We start from the raw sequence: 14,418 nt of genomic DNA on the forward strand, positions 1-14,418 counted from the left end.
GTATTAATGAAGCCAATGAACACTGACTTATTAATACTGAATGCAAGAAAACAAGCTAGGTGCAAACTCTGAAGACTCGGAAGAGAATTCACTCAATGGCTATTTTTTTTTATTTTATTTTTTTTGCTTTTTGGGTCACACCCGGTGATGCACAGGGGTTACTCCTGGTTCTATACTCAGGAATTACTCCTGGTGGTGCTCAGGGGACCATATGGGATGCTGGGATTCGAACCCGGGTCGGCCTCGTGCAAGGCAAACGCCCTCCCCGCTGTGCTATCGCTCCAGCCCCCAATGGCTATCTTCTGGATAGTGCTTCAATGCTGCCGTTATTCTGGCAAGAAATCCAAGTGTGTCCCCGCTTGCATGGAGCTCACATTTCAGTGCAGAGACAACAGAGGATAGAGATCATCAAGCAGCACTGCCTTTTGTTTTAGTTTTGGGGGTCACACCCGGCAGTACTCGGATAATTATGTGGTTCCAGGGATCATACTTAGGCCTTCAGCACTAAAGCCTGCATTTAGCCCTCTCAGCTCTCTCGCAGGTCCAAGCAGCTCTGTCTTCTACTTATTTTATTTTTTTGTGTGTGGGGGGGAGTATACACACCCTGTGGTGCTTGGGGCTTACTTCTGGCGCTGGCGCTGCACTCAGGGATCACTCCCAGTGGGCTCAGGGGACCACATGTGGTGCTAGGAACCAAACCTCGGTCAGCTGCCTGCAAGGTAAACGCCTCCCTGCTGCCCTAGGGCTCTGGCCTGCAGCTGTGTCTGAAGCAGAGCGACCAGAGGGCTCAGGTGGCAAGGCACGTTCAACCCCTACCACGCCTGGTCCTGCCCCCCCCAGGGCTGCAAGGCGAGAACTTCATGGCCCTGACTCCCACAGGTCCTCTCCCGGCCAGAGGGAGGCAGTGCCGAGGACAGGGCCTGCTCTGGCACCATGCGCAATCCCCCAACCACTGCTGGAGTGATCCATGAATGCAGAGACAGGAGGAAGCCCTGGGCACAGCCAGGTGTGGCCCCCCAACCAAAAATATCAACCAAAATCCTGGAGCAGAGAGCCACCCTTGTTCCAGCTGCTCTTCTTTTATTCTTGGTGCTACACCCAGCTTACTCCTGGCTCTGTGCCCAGGGAACCACATGTGGCATCGAAGATTATACTGGGGTCGACCCCGAGCCTGGCAAGCATCCTAATTCCTACAGGGTTGCTCCACCCTCTTCTGATATTTTATATAAACATTGACTTTTGGGCCAGAGCAATAGTATAGCAGGTAGGGTGTTTGCCTTGCATGTGGCCAACCTGGGTTCGAGCCCCAGCATCCAATATGGTTCCCTGAGCACTGCCAAGAATGATTACCCCAGTGCAGAACCAGGAGTGAGCCCTGAGCACTCCCGGAATGGCTAAAAAAAATTAAATTTTTCCAAGGGCTTAAAAAAAAAAAAGTTTTATCTCATCTCATAAATTACTCACTATACAAAGAGGAGAAAGAAATCCTCACCAAAAAAAGTCTAAAAGCACAACCTTACCTAAGTGACTAAATGTTTTATATGCTTCTTGACAGATATGTTATACACAACACACTGTACTATATAGAATGACCACCAAAACAAGTATCCTGCATGTAATCACGTGAAGCAGACATATGCAGGTTGTGTATCGTACATATACTATCTGCCTGAATGTTCTGAAGCAAATGTCAGGGAGCAGGAGCAAACTCGGAAGGCTGGAGGTCTGGTTTGGTCTCGGACAGTGTGTGGGTGGACCCCGAGCCCTGCTGTGTGTGTGTGCCCCTTGATCCACCGCAGGGAGCCCAGAAATCACTGGTATGAAAAGCCAATGAATCAAAACAGGACAACAAAATGGCCAGGAGATAGAAAGAACATGCAAAACCTAACCCATGAATATAATTTTGGACTGAGGGAAAGTAGCTGTGAAGAACACTTTGAAGATAACTGAAATAATGTGACTATGAAACCTCTATCAGATAACAGATCAGTGTTGAACATCTTACACGGAAACCAAATGAAGAAATGAGGAGGAAGGGGCTAGAAAGAGAAATACCTGATATATTCTAATATAACAAACCCTAATGTAATCTCTTATATAGCCTAATTTGCAATCTGGTTGGTCATGCTACAAATGATTTCTGCATAAAGGTATATGCAATTATTTTACAAATCCTTATACAGGCATATGTCATCTAGTTATCCTGCAACTATTCCACACTCATCTGCATACACAATCTGACTGGTTGCTGAATAGGAAGACTTCAACGGCATCACTAACCAGAGCAAAAAAAGGGAGGGGATCGGGACATGTGATGTACATTAAGTCAGGTGTCTGCTAATGGACATGGGGGAAGAAGGCAGAGGAGGAAGAGAAGGAAGAGAGGGGGGTAGCCTGCAGACAGAGCAGAGTGGCCCAAAGAGGGACGACAACCAGGGCTGCTACTGTGGTCTGTAGAGATACTCACATGAGCTGTCTGTAGAGACACCACGTGAGCTGTGTGTAGATACCCACGTGAGCTGTGTGTAGAGACGCCACGTGAGCTGTGTGTAGAGATACCCACGTGAGCAGTCTGTAGAGATACCCATGTGAGCTGTGAGTAGAGATACCCACGTGAGCTGTCTGTAGAGATACTCACATGAGCTGTCTGTAGAGACACCACATGAGCTGTGAGTAGAGATACCCACGTGAGCTGTGTGTAGAGACAACCACATGAGCTGTGAGTAGAGATACCCATATGAGCTGTGAGTAGAGATACCCACGTGAGCAGTCTGTAGAGATACCCATGTGAGCTGTGAGTAAAGATACCCACGTGAGCTGTGTGTAGATACCCACATGAGCTGTGTGTAGAGATACCCACGTGAACTGTGTGTAGAGATACCCACGTGAGTTGTGAGTAGAGATACCCACGTGAGCTGTCTGTAGAGATACCCACGTGAGCTGTCTGTAGAGATACCCACGTGAGCTGTGAGTAGATACCCACGTGAGCTGTGTGTAGAGATACCCAAAGGAGCTTCTAAACAAACAGCTGTAGCAGACAAGGCCTGTGCTGGCTGGCCTGCTGATCTTACCCATGCCTACAAGAGCCCAGAGTGTCACTGCTGGTCAGAACTATCCACAGAAGCTGTGGAGAGAAGGATGCCTGTCTTCTTTGAGGACACATACTTTTTTTTTTTTTTTAAATGAAACTGCATATTTTCAGTAACTTTAAAAGTAGCCTTTTTACTTAGAGGCTGGAGAGACAATACAGGGAGAGTGCAGACACAGGCTTATGTCCAACCTGGGCTCTACCCAGCACTCCACGTGGTCCCCCAAAAGCAATCAGGAGATTCCTGAGCACAGAGTGAGGAATAAGACCTGTGTACTGCTAGGTATGGTCAACAAATAAAATCAAAAATAAAACAGTGACTTTCTAGAAATTTCTGCATCTGAGGAGATACAGTTGATGCTCTCCTCCCTAACCTTTCCATCAAACAAGCCTTAAACTGAAGGGAAGAAAGACAGAGAACTCTTTGAGACGTGAGGAATGAGACACAGTGGCAGCTCATCTAAATTTTACTTTTGGCCTTATATCCTACACTTGGAACAGAAGAAGCTAAAAATGGAAAATGTCTATTGATAAAGACCAAGAGCAAAAATCCACAAAAATCTTAGTGAAAACATGAAAGGAGCACCTATTTAGACAAAAACTACTTCACACACACACACAAACCCCTGAAAGGTCACGTGTGTGGGAAAGTCTAGAATGCTCCAAGGTGAAGTTGCAGCCCTCCAGTAGAGCTTCAAAGAAAGCAAAGTAGAAAGTCAGGCCTTCACGTCCCACGGAAGGTCTGAGTTCCAGTGACGGTCATCTCCAGGGAGAGCTCTGCGGTCACCTCCACTTGGCATAACAAGGTAATAGGTTTTTCATTAGAAACCTCAAAGATCAGGGAGGAGAAGGACATTTTCCAAGTGCTGAAATAACAGAGCATCAATCCAGAATCTTAAATCTAACACAATCTCCTTTAGAAACAAATGAGAAAAATAAGATACTCCCAAAGGAAAAAAAAAAGACTAAATTTTTGTTGCCTAAATATATATCCTAAAAAATGGTTAAAGGATATTCTTTCTACAGAAAGAAAACAAAACAAAAAACATTGGAAAATGAGGAAAGAAAAAATAGAGTCAACAAAATATAGGCAAATATAGTTAGAGTCTCTTAATTTTTCTAAGTTTTTTTCAGTGGTTGAAGCAAAAACTTTAAACTAGAAGATGCGGTTCTAAATATACAGAGTAGAAATATTTAAGAAAATTACAGTAAATAGGAGAGGACAAGGAACAAATGAAAGTAAGGGTTTTATGCTTCACTTGAACTAGAAACATGAAGATACTAGGAAACTATTTTCAGTATGTAAAATAGTTACCTAGAGCATCATTTAAAAATCTAGGCAAAAAATATGTACCCCCAAACACTACAGATAATTCAAAACCATGTTTTTAAAATATGGTTCAAAAAACCAATTCCATTCACAACCATGCCTCAGAATTTTAAGTACCTCAGAATCAGCTTAACTAAGGAGGTAAAGGACCTATACAAAAAGGGGCACAAAACACTATTTCAAGAAATAAAACAGAACACAAGGAAATGGAGACACATCCCCTGCTAATGGACTGGGAGAATTAACACTGTCAAAATGGCAATACTCCCCAAAGCATTGCCTGTAAGGATACCCATGACATTCTTCAAAGAAACAGATCAAACACTCCTGGAATTCATATGGAACATAAGCCCCCACAATAGCTAAAGCAATTCTTGGGGGAAAAAGAATGGGAGGCATCACCTTCCCCAACTTCAAACTGTACTACAAAGCTGGTAATAATTAAAACAACATGGTACTAGAATAAAGACAGACTCACAGATCAATGGAATAGGGTTGAAAATCTTGACACACACCCTCAAATATACGATCATTTAATCTTTGATAATGGAGCAAGAAATTGAAGTGGGACAAGTAAAGCCTCTTTAACAAGAGGTGTTGGCAAAACTGGAAAGCTACAATGGAAAAAAGGGGGGGGGGCGCGTGTTAGGTAGACCTCTATCTAACACCATGCATAAAAGTCAGATTAAGATGGATTAAAGACCTCAACATCAGACCAGAATCCATAAGGTATACTGAAGAAAAGGTTGGCAAAACCCTCCACAATACTGAAGCTAAAGGTATCTTCAAAGATGAAACGCCACTGACCAAACAAGTGGAAGCAAAGATAAACTAACGGGACTATCTTAAACTAAAGAAGCTTCTGGGGCTGTAGTGATAGCACAGTGGGAAGGGCATTTGCCTTGCACGCAACTGACCCGGGTTCGATTCCCAGCATCCCATATGGTCCCCTGAGCACTGCCAGGAGTAATTCCTGAGTGCAGAGCCAGGAGTAACCCCTGAGCATCGCCAGGTGTGACCCAAAAAGAAAAACAAAAAATAATAAACACACAAAAAGCCTAAGAAGCTTCCATACCTCAAAAGAAACAGTGACCAAGATACAAAGACTGTATCACTGTCATCTCATCCATTTGCTCTACTGGAGCGGACATCAGTAACGTCTCCATTGTGAGACTTGTTGTTACTATTTTTGGCATATCGAATACGCCACGGGTAGCTTGCCAGGCTCTGCTGTGCGGGTGGGGATACTCTTGGTAGCTTGCCAGGCTCTCCGAGAGGGGCAGAGGAATCGAACCCGGGTTGGCCGCGTGCAAGGCAAACGCCCTACCCGCTGTGCTACTGCTCAGCCCACTGTGCTATCGCTCCAGCCCAGATACAAAGACAGCCTATGAATGGGAAAGGCTGTTCACCCAATACTGACTGATATGGGGTTAATATCCAAGATTTATAAGGCACTGGTTGAACTCTACAAGAAAAAAGCATCTAACCCCATCAAAAAGTGGGGCGATAAAATGAACAAAAATTTCTCAAATAAGAAATTTGAATGACCAAAAGGCAAATGAAAAAAATACTCGACATCACTAACCATCAGGGAGATACGGAACAAAACAATGAGATATCATCTCACACCACAGACACCGGCACGCATTCAAAAGAACAAGAGCAAGCAGTGCTGGTGTAATGTGGGGAGAAAGGAACTCTCTTTCATTACTGGTAGGAATGCTGACTGGTCCAACCCTTTTGGGAAATAATATCAATGTTCCTCAAAAAACTAAGAATTGAGCTCCCATTTGACCCAGCAATATCACTTCTGGGAATATACCCTAGGGGCCCAAAAAACACACCGCAGAAACACGATCTTATGTTCACTGCAACACTATTCACCACAGCCAGAATCTGAAAACAACCTGAGCGCCCAAGAACAGACAAATGGATGAAGAAACCATGGCACATCTGCACAATGCAATACTTACTATGCAGTTGTTAGGAAAAATAAAGTCAATAAATCTGTCTATAAATGGATGGACATGGAGAGTATCATGCTGAGTAAAGGGAGTCAGAAGGAGAGGACAGATAATGACTGCATTCATTTGTGGTATATAAAAATATATATAGGGGGCTGGAGTGATAGCATAGCGGGTAGGGCGTTTGCCTTGCACGCGGCCGACCCAGGTTCAAATCCCAGCATCCCATATGGTCCCCTGAGCACCGCCAGGAGTAATTCCTGAGTGCAGAGCCAGGAGTAACCCCTGTGCATCGCCAGGTGTGACCCAAAAACCAAAAAAAAAAAAAAACCACAAAAATATATATAGTAGATAACGGATAGCCATGGCCAGGGAAAACAGGGCCTAGGAGAACTGGCCAATGGTTGTAATCAATCACGCTGGACAAGAACTGAGTGTTAAAAGTTAGGTAGAGGGAAATTCTTGATAACATTTCAGTATCAATATTCAATATTGCAAACCACAACGTCCAAAAGGAGAGAGAGAGGGCGGTGGAGGGGGGGAGGGAGAGAGAGAGAGAGGAGAGAGAGAGAGAGAGAGAGAGAGAGAGAGAGAGAGAGAGAGAGAAGCACCTGCCATAGAGGTAGGCTAGGGGGTGTGAGGGAACCTGGGGACACTGGTGCTGGGAAATGTACACAGGTGGAGGGATGGGTGTTGGAACACTGTACAACTGAAACATAACCATGAAGAGCTTTGTAATGGTCTATCTCACAGTGATTCAATTTTTTTTTTTTTTTTTTGCTTTTTGGGTCACACCTGGCGATGCACAGGGGTTACTCCTGGCTCTGCACTCAGGAATTACCCCTGGCCGTGCTCAGGGGACCATATGGGATGCTGGGATTTGAACCCGGGTCGGCCGCGTGCAAGGCAAACGCCCTACCCGCTGTGCTATCTCTCCAGCCCCAGTGATTCAATTTTTTAAAAAATTAAAAATAAATACGGTTCAAACAATGATATCTCACCTTACACCACAGAGACTGGCAGGTATCAAAAAGAGTAAGAACCACCAGTGCCAGCGTGGATGCAGGGAGAAAGGGACTCTCATTCATTGCTGGTAGGAATATCAACTGGTCCAGCCCTTTTGTAAAATAAAGGACTATAGATAGTCAGTCCTCAAAAAGCTAGAAATTGAGCTTTCATCTGACCCAACGAAACTACTTCTGGGAATATACCCTTGGGGTACAAAAACACAGCAGAAAAACCATCTGCACTTCTATGTTCATTTCAGCAGTATTCACCACAGCCAGAAACTGGAAACAACTGGAGTGCCTGAGAACAGATGACTGGTTAAAGAAACTATGCTACATCTACACAATAGACTACTATGCAGCTGCTAGAAAAATGAAGTCATGAAATTACTTATAAATGAACAGACATGGAGAGTATTATGCTGAACAAAGTCAGTCAGAAGGAGAGGGAAGACATTTATGACTGCACTCATTTGTGTGATGTTAAAAAAACAGTATGAGACTAACCGCCAAGGACAGTAGAAACAAGGGCCAAGAGGACTGGTCCGTGGTTAAAAGACTGCATCAAGGGCTGGGGGGAGGGCAGCAGGGATAGAGAAGGAACTGTCATGACAATGATGGCTGGAAGGGATCGTTCTGGATGGGAGATGTGTGCTGAAAGTGGGTAAAGAACCAAACATGATGACCTCTCCATATCTGCATTCTGCATTGCAAACCATAATACTGGGAAGAGAAGAGGAGGGGAGGGGATGGGAGGGGAGGGGAGAAGAGGGGAGGGGAGGAGAGGAGAGAAGAATGAGGCAGGCTGGTGGCAGGGGGAAGCAGGTGGCAGGAGGATACGGGGATAATATTGGTGGTGGAAACTGTACACTAGTGAAGGGATGGGTGTTGGAACATTGTATGACTGAACCCTGATCACATTGTATGACTGAACCCTTCATGTTGATTCTATTAAAAAAATAAATTAAAAAATATAGGTATGAGTTAACTCTAGCACTGTTGCACGGTCATCCTGTTGTTCATCGATTTGCTGAGTGGGCACCAGTAACGTCTTCATTGTGAGACTTGTTACTATTTTTGGCATATCAAATATGCTGCGGGGAGCTTTCCAGGCTCTGCTGTGCGGGTGGGACATTCTTAGTACCTTGCTGGGCTCTCTGAGAAGGACAGAGAAATCGAATCCGGGTCGGCCATGTGCAAGGCAAATGCCCTACCCGCTGTGCTATCGCTCCAGCCCCTTTAATATAGTATTGGAGGAAAATATAAGCAATTAAAATAAAATCCATTATACTGGATTATAAATCCATATACTGGTATATATTTCATGTAGTAGCACTGTAGCTGTGTCATCCCATTGTTCATCACTGTCATCACTGTCGTTCAGCAAGGTGGGCTCTCTGAGAGGGGCAGAGGAGTCGAACCCAGGTCAGCCGCATGCAAGGTAAACGCTCTACCCGCTGTGCTATTGCTCCAGCCCATTAGTTAACAAGAAAAAAAAATAGTTCAAGTGACTCACAAGACAGAAAACATAAATGAGAAAGAGAAAATAAAAATAATAACAGATTTATGCCTTAACATATAATTACACTTGATGTGCTTAAATACAGCAATTAGAAGAAAAAGTGGATTAAAAGCCTTAATGAATTTTATACTGTGCACTACAAATTCACTTTAACATAGGCAAGTTGAAACCAGAAAGATGGACAAAGAGTACAAAGACACATCATGTAGACGGTAATCAAGCAGGAACACCTCTGTTAGTAGCAGATACAGCACAAACATGTCGGGCCTTAGGGAGACAGCTCAGGCGAGGACGGGCCACAGGAAGGCCGAGTCGGATCCCGAGCACCACTTCCCCAAGACGATGATAGAATGACTGTTCAGTCACAGAGACACAACAACCCCAGATACTCAGGAATCAATCAACAGAGCTGCAAAGTACGTGAATCAAAAACTGATGCAGAAAAAATAAGAATACCATCAATCTGCAAGATCTACAGAACTCTTAATTGACAAAAGAAAAAACCACATTTTGTTCAAATCCTAAAACAGACCACTCTTCTGGCCAGAGAATAAACCTCACCCAGTCTGAAATAGCTGGAATCACAAACAGAATGTTTGCTAACCACAATGGAATCAAATTAGAAATCAATAATAAAAAAAAAAACAGAAACTCTAGACTCCCTGGCACCCAAACTAAAAGTATTCACCACCCCGGCGCACCCCCCCCACCCCACACCAAGTGCCACAGCCACAAACAACATAAGTGAAGAACAAGTCACTGAACTGAATGAAAGTACAACAACATATCAAAGCTTAGCAGACATAGCTAATCAAAGGCTGAGGGAAATTTATAATATAGATATATATTACCATAAAATTCTCAAAGCTACCGTCTAAACTTTCATTTCAGTAAGCTAGAAAATGAAGAGTCCAATAAACCTAAAAGCAAACATGAGAAACTAATAAAGATCAGGAAACAAACCAATAAAAATTAAACACAAAAAATGGGAAAAAAGCAGGTTCTTTGATCAATGAAATTAACCAGATGAAAGAAAGAGGGCACAAATTACCAATATGACAAGTGAAAAAGGGAGTCTCCTTGCGGATTCTACGGACATCAAAAGGAGATCAAGGGGCTATATGATAACCAATTAACTCAACAAACATGAATTTGATTTGTAAATAAAATGTACACTTCTGCATAAAACACAAAAAACCATAATTTACCCACAATAAAACGTATATTTAGGTAGCCCTACAACTACTGTAATGATATTTAATTTTAAGATTAAAATTTAAATATCATTACAGATAATATAATAACTGGTAAGGGACACATACAAAGATCAATGGAACAAAATACAGAACCCAGGTAGGGTAGTAAAAAAAACAGAAAAATGAGAGAACTCAGAAATACACCTAACTGATTTCTTATAAAGATCCAACAGCAATTGAGTGAAGAAGTAAAAAACAAATGGTGCTAGAGCGTGACTGGCCACAAAGAATCATGAACTTACCAATGGAATTATAGGAAATTAAAATTTCTGCACAATGGGGAAAAAACTTATAATTAAAATAAAAAGACATCATACTTTTTTTTTTTTTTTTTGCTTTTTGGAGGGTCACACCCAGCAATGCACAGGGGTGACTCCTGGCTCTGCACTCAGGAATTACTCCTGGCGGTGCTGGGGGGACCATATGGAATGCTGGGAATTGAACCCGGGTCAGCCGCGTGCAAGGCAAACACCCTACCCGCCATACTATCACTCCAGCCCGACATCATACTATTAAGACATTAAATTCGAAAAAATATTCACAAAAGGCTAATGTCTAAAATTTGTAAAGATTTCACCAAACTCAAAAAAATAAAGAGCATCATCAAACCACAGGGAGATGAGACCTCATGCCAAAGAAGATGTTTAGAAGGCCCCGGGAAACAAAAGCTCATTGTCAGGACTCATCTCAGAGGTCCACGGCAAGAGCACCTGCCTTCCGAGAGTGAGGCTGCGAGCTCAATCCTGGGGCAGTGCGGGCGGCTCCGCTAGTGCAGGAGGTGAGGGGCACCCAGGCCAGCCTGTGTGGAGTGAGACCACCATGAAAGCATGCTGCCTGAAGACAGTCGGAGCACAGTAGCCAGTATGTGAGTCCTGGAGAGCGTGTGGGTTAGGAAGGAGCACTGCAACAAGAACATTCAGGAGCCCCACAAGTGAAAGCAACTCCCTGGCACCCAAACTAAAAGTATTCACCACCCCCGGCGCCCCCCCTCCCCCGCACCAAGTGCCACAGCCACAAGTGCAAGCACTGCAAATGGAGGAGGTGTGGCACCACCCTCCTGTGAGCCATGACCAAATACTCGTGTGACCACTAGTGATCAGTGCAGCAAAGAGGATGAGGAAGGGGAAGCCTATTCAGGATCCCTGCTCATCAGGAAACGCAAATCAAAACCACAGGAGGTGCCATCTTGCACCAGTCCAAGTGCTACATATCACAAAGACGGGAAACAGCATGCTGCGCTGGCAGGGGTGTGGGGAAAGGAGCCCTCAGCCACTGCTGGGAAACTGCTTCCACCAGTATGGAAAACCAGGCAGAGTTTTTTGTTTTTGTTGTTGTTTTTTCTTTTTGGGTCACACCTGGCAATGCACAGAGGTTACTCCTGGCTCTGCACTCAGGAATCACTCCTGGAGGTACTCAGGGGACCATATGGGATGCTGGGAATTGATCGTGGGTCGGCCAAATGCAAGGCAAATGCCCTACCCGCTGTGCTATTGCTCCAGCCCCAAGGCAGAGTTTTTTTAAAAACATTTTTTGAATAAGGAACTACCAAATAATCTGGCAAATCTACTCTGGGTAACTACCCACAGAACATAAAAACACGGATTCAAAAAGATATGTGCATAATTATAATCACTGTAGTACAATTTACAACAGCCAAAAGTCTGGAAACACCCCAAGTGCTCACAAGAGACAGGGCTAAAGAAAATATGGCATGTCTACACAGCAGCTACCACTCAGACGGAAGGAGAGCGACAACAGGACGGAACTGGAGGGAGGCAACTAAGCAAATCAAGTCAGGAAAAGGAAGACAAGTGCTGGATGATCTTCCCCACATGGAAAAGGCAAGCAAGGGAAGTATCAAATGAAAACAAACTTCGATTCTGACCACCTCCCTGAGATTATCAGAGTGGGCAAGGGGAGGCAAACGCACTGAAGGTGGAAGTAGGCCCAGTGGGGCATGGCAAAGGGTCTGGGCAGTTTGGTGGTGGATGTGGTGTAGTTGCATCGTGCCTATTAGAAAAGAGGGCTCTGCAAACCAAACCTACCTTAAAAACAACAAAAATCAAATCAAGGCCTGAAGATTAAAGACAAAACAAAGGAATAAATCATAAAATGCAGTAATTTTTTTTTGGCTTTTTTGGGGTCACACTCGGCAATGCCACAGGGGTTACTCCTGGCTTTGCACTCATCCTGGTGGTGCTCAGGGGACCATATGGGATGCTGGGACTTAAACCCGGGTAGGCCTCGTGCAAAGCAAATGCCCTACCTGCTGTGCTATCGCTCCAGCCCCTAAATGTTTTCCTTTTAGGAGAACACACGAGAAAATCTTCAGGATCTGGAGGCAGGCAGAGTTCTAGATTTGAAACTACAGGCATAATCCATGAAACTGAAACTCTAAAAATTACAATTTTTGCTCTGCAAAAGCCTGTTCAAAGAGTGAAATGGCAAGTGAAAATGGAGAGAGGATGATCGTAAACTACAATCAGAGCGCACATGCCACTCTGGGCAGCAGTGACCCCTACACAACAGTGTTTCTGTATTGTCCAAGGCGCACAGTGAACAGTATCTGTCTAGCTGTACAATGAACACTATTATCTAGGTTTATGTACCTACTCCATAACATTGACACAATCACAACGTCACCCTAAATATGTATTTCTAGAATATGTTTTCATCATCAGTAATGCATGACTGCAGAATCTAGAATAAAGAGTCAACAGTAAAAGACAGAAGACATAATCATACATTTGACCCAAGTGCATATACAGATGAAAAATTAGCACCAAAATGACACTGAATAAGCCTTTAGAGAAGAGCAAATCACATCTTACATAGAGGACAGAATTTTTTAAATGGTGACAATATTAAACGCTGGAAAGGATGCAGATAAACTGAATCACTCTCCTAACTCTGATGAGAGAATAAAAATGGCACCCTGCCCTGCAAAAAACTGTCTCTGAATAAGCAAGTAACTGCCCAGCAATTGTACTCCTAGGAGTTAATTGCAGAGAAATAAAGACTTTAATGTTCGCACAGAAATCTGAATATGAATGGTTATGGTGGTTTTGTTTATGATAGCCCCACACAGGAAATAGCCCACATGTCCTTCAACTGAGCAAATGATTAACACAGATGAAACAGACTGTGTCAAATCCATACCAAGGTACACACTCAACAACAAAAGGAACCAATAATTATTATTTAAAACTTGGATACATTTTCAGAAAATTATCACCATATATATTATTTCCTTTTTTGGGTGGGGAGGTCACACGGGCGATGCTCAGGGGTTACTCTAGCTCTGTACTCAGAAATTACTCCCAACAGGACTCAGGGATGCTGGGGATCGAATTCGGGTTGGCCTTGTGCAAGGCAAATGCCCTACCCACTGTAGTACCTCTCCAGCCTGATTTTCAGAAAATTATTATGAATTAAAAATTGTTGGTTACAAAAGGTTACCTACCATATAAATTTAAATAATATACACAGAAATTTCTATTAATGAATACATTAGTGGTCCCCAGGAAAGGTAGGGACAGGAAGGAATGTAGGTATCAGAAAAGCAATGGGAGGGGTCCTTGTGCTGGTCAGGATGTGTGACAGGACCCGCGTCAGTAGCCATATCCTGCTTATGATATTATCGCTTTTCAGATGGCACCAGTGAAGGTTACAGAGAATCTCTTTTACTACTGCAGGTGTGTTTATATCTCAAAATAAAAACTTCAGCAAAACTCTGAACATATTTCTCCACAGAGAAGAGTGAGATAAAGAGTGCTGTAAAATGCTGATAACAGATGACGAGATGCACTGGTCTGAACTTCCCTGTCAGCTCCCGAGGGTCCAGAGAGGGAAAGGAATTGCTCCTGTATGCACATCCCTGACTCCCTGAAATGTCCCAGGCTGAGCTCTGCTTCCAGGAGGAGCCTTGAGCAAAAGACAACAATCCAGGCGGCAGCAGCCTTTGGGCTGAACTGAAGGGAGATACCCTCGCCACCAGAGACCGCATACGAGATAGGAAAACACGATCACTAGTTTTTACTGTGAAAAAACACATAATCCCCACTTTGCTGAGCAAATGCAGAAACCATTCAGCTTAATGCTTGGGAGTAAAAGGGAAACTGTCCCCCTAACCCCTTTTCTTTTTTAAAGCATAGATTTATTTACTTGTCTCAACTAAAGGAGCAACTCAGTGACACTACTCCACCATGAGGCAGTTCTCAGAAGTACTAGCAGCCTGCAACCCGGAATTCT

The 14,418-nt window shown here is 43.8% G+C and overlaps 1 protein-coding gene across 1 annotated transcript in view; it reads right to left on the reverse strand.

Moving 5' to 3' along the window:
* Positions 1–14,418, reverse strand: part of SEC22A (SEC22 homolog A, vesicle trafficking protein) — a 65,935-nt gene that overhangs the window by 3,548 nt on the left and 47,969 nt on the right. The gene's annotated exons all lie outside the window — the stretch shown is intronic.

Source organism: Sorex araneus, chromosome 2, assembly GCF_027595985.1.
Source record: "Sorex araneus isolate mSorAra2 chromosome 2, mSorAra2.pri, whole genome shotgun sequence".
NCBI lineage: Eukaryota > Metazoa > Chordata > Mammalia > Eulipotyphla > Soricidae > Sorex > Sorex araneus.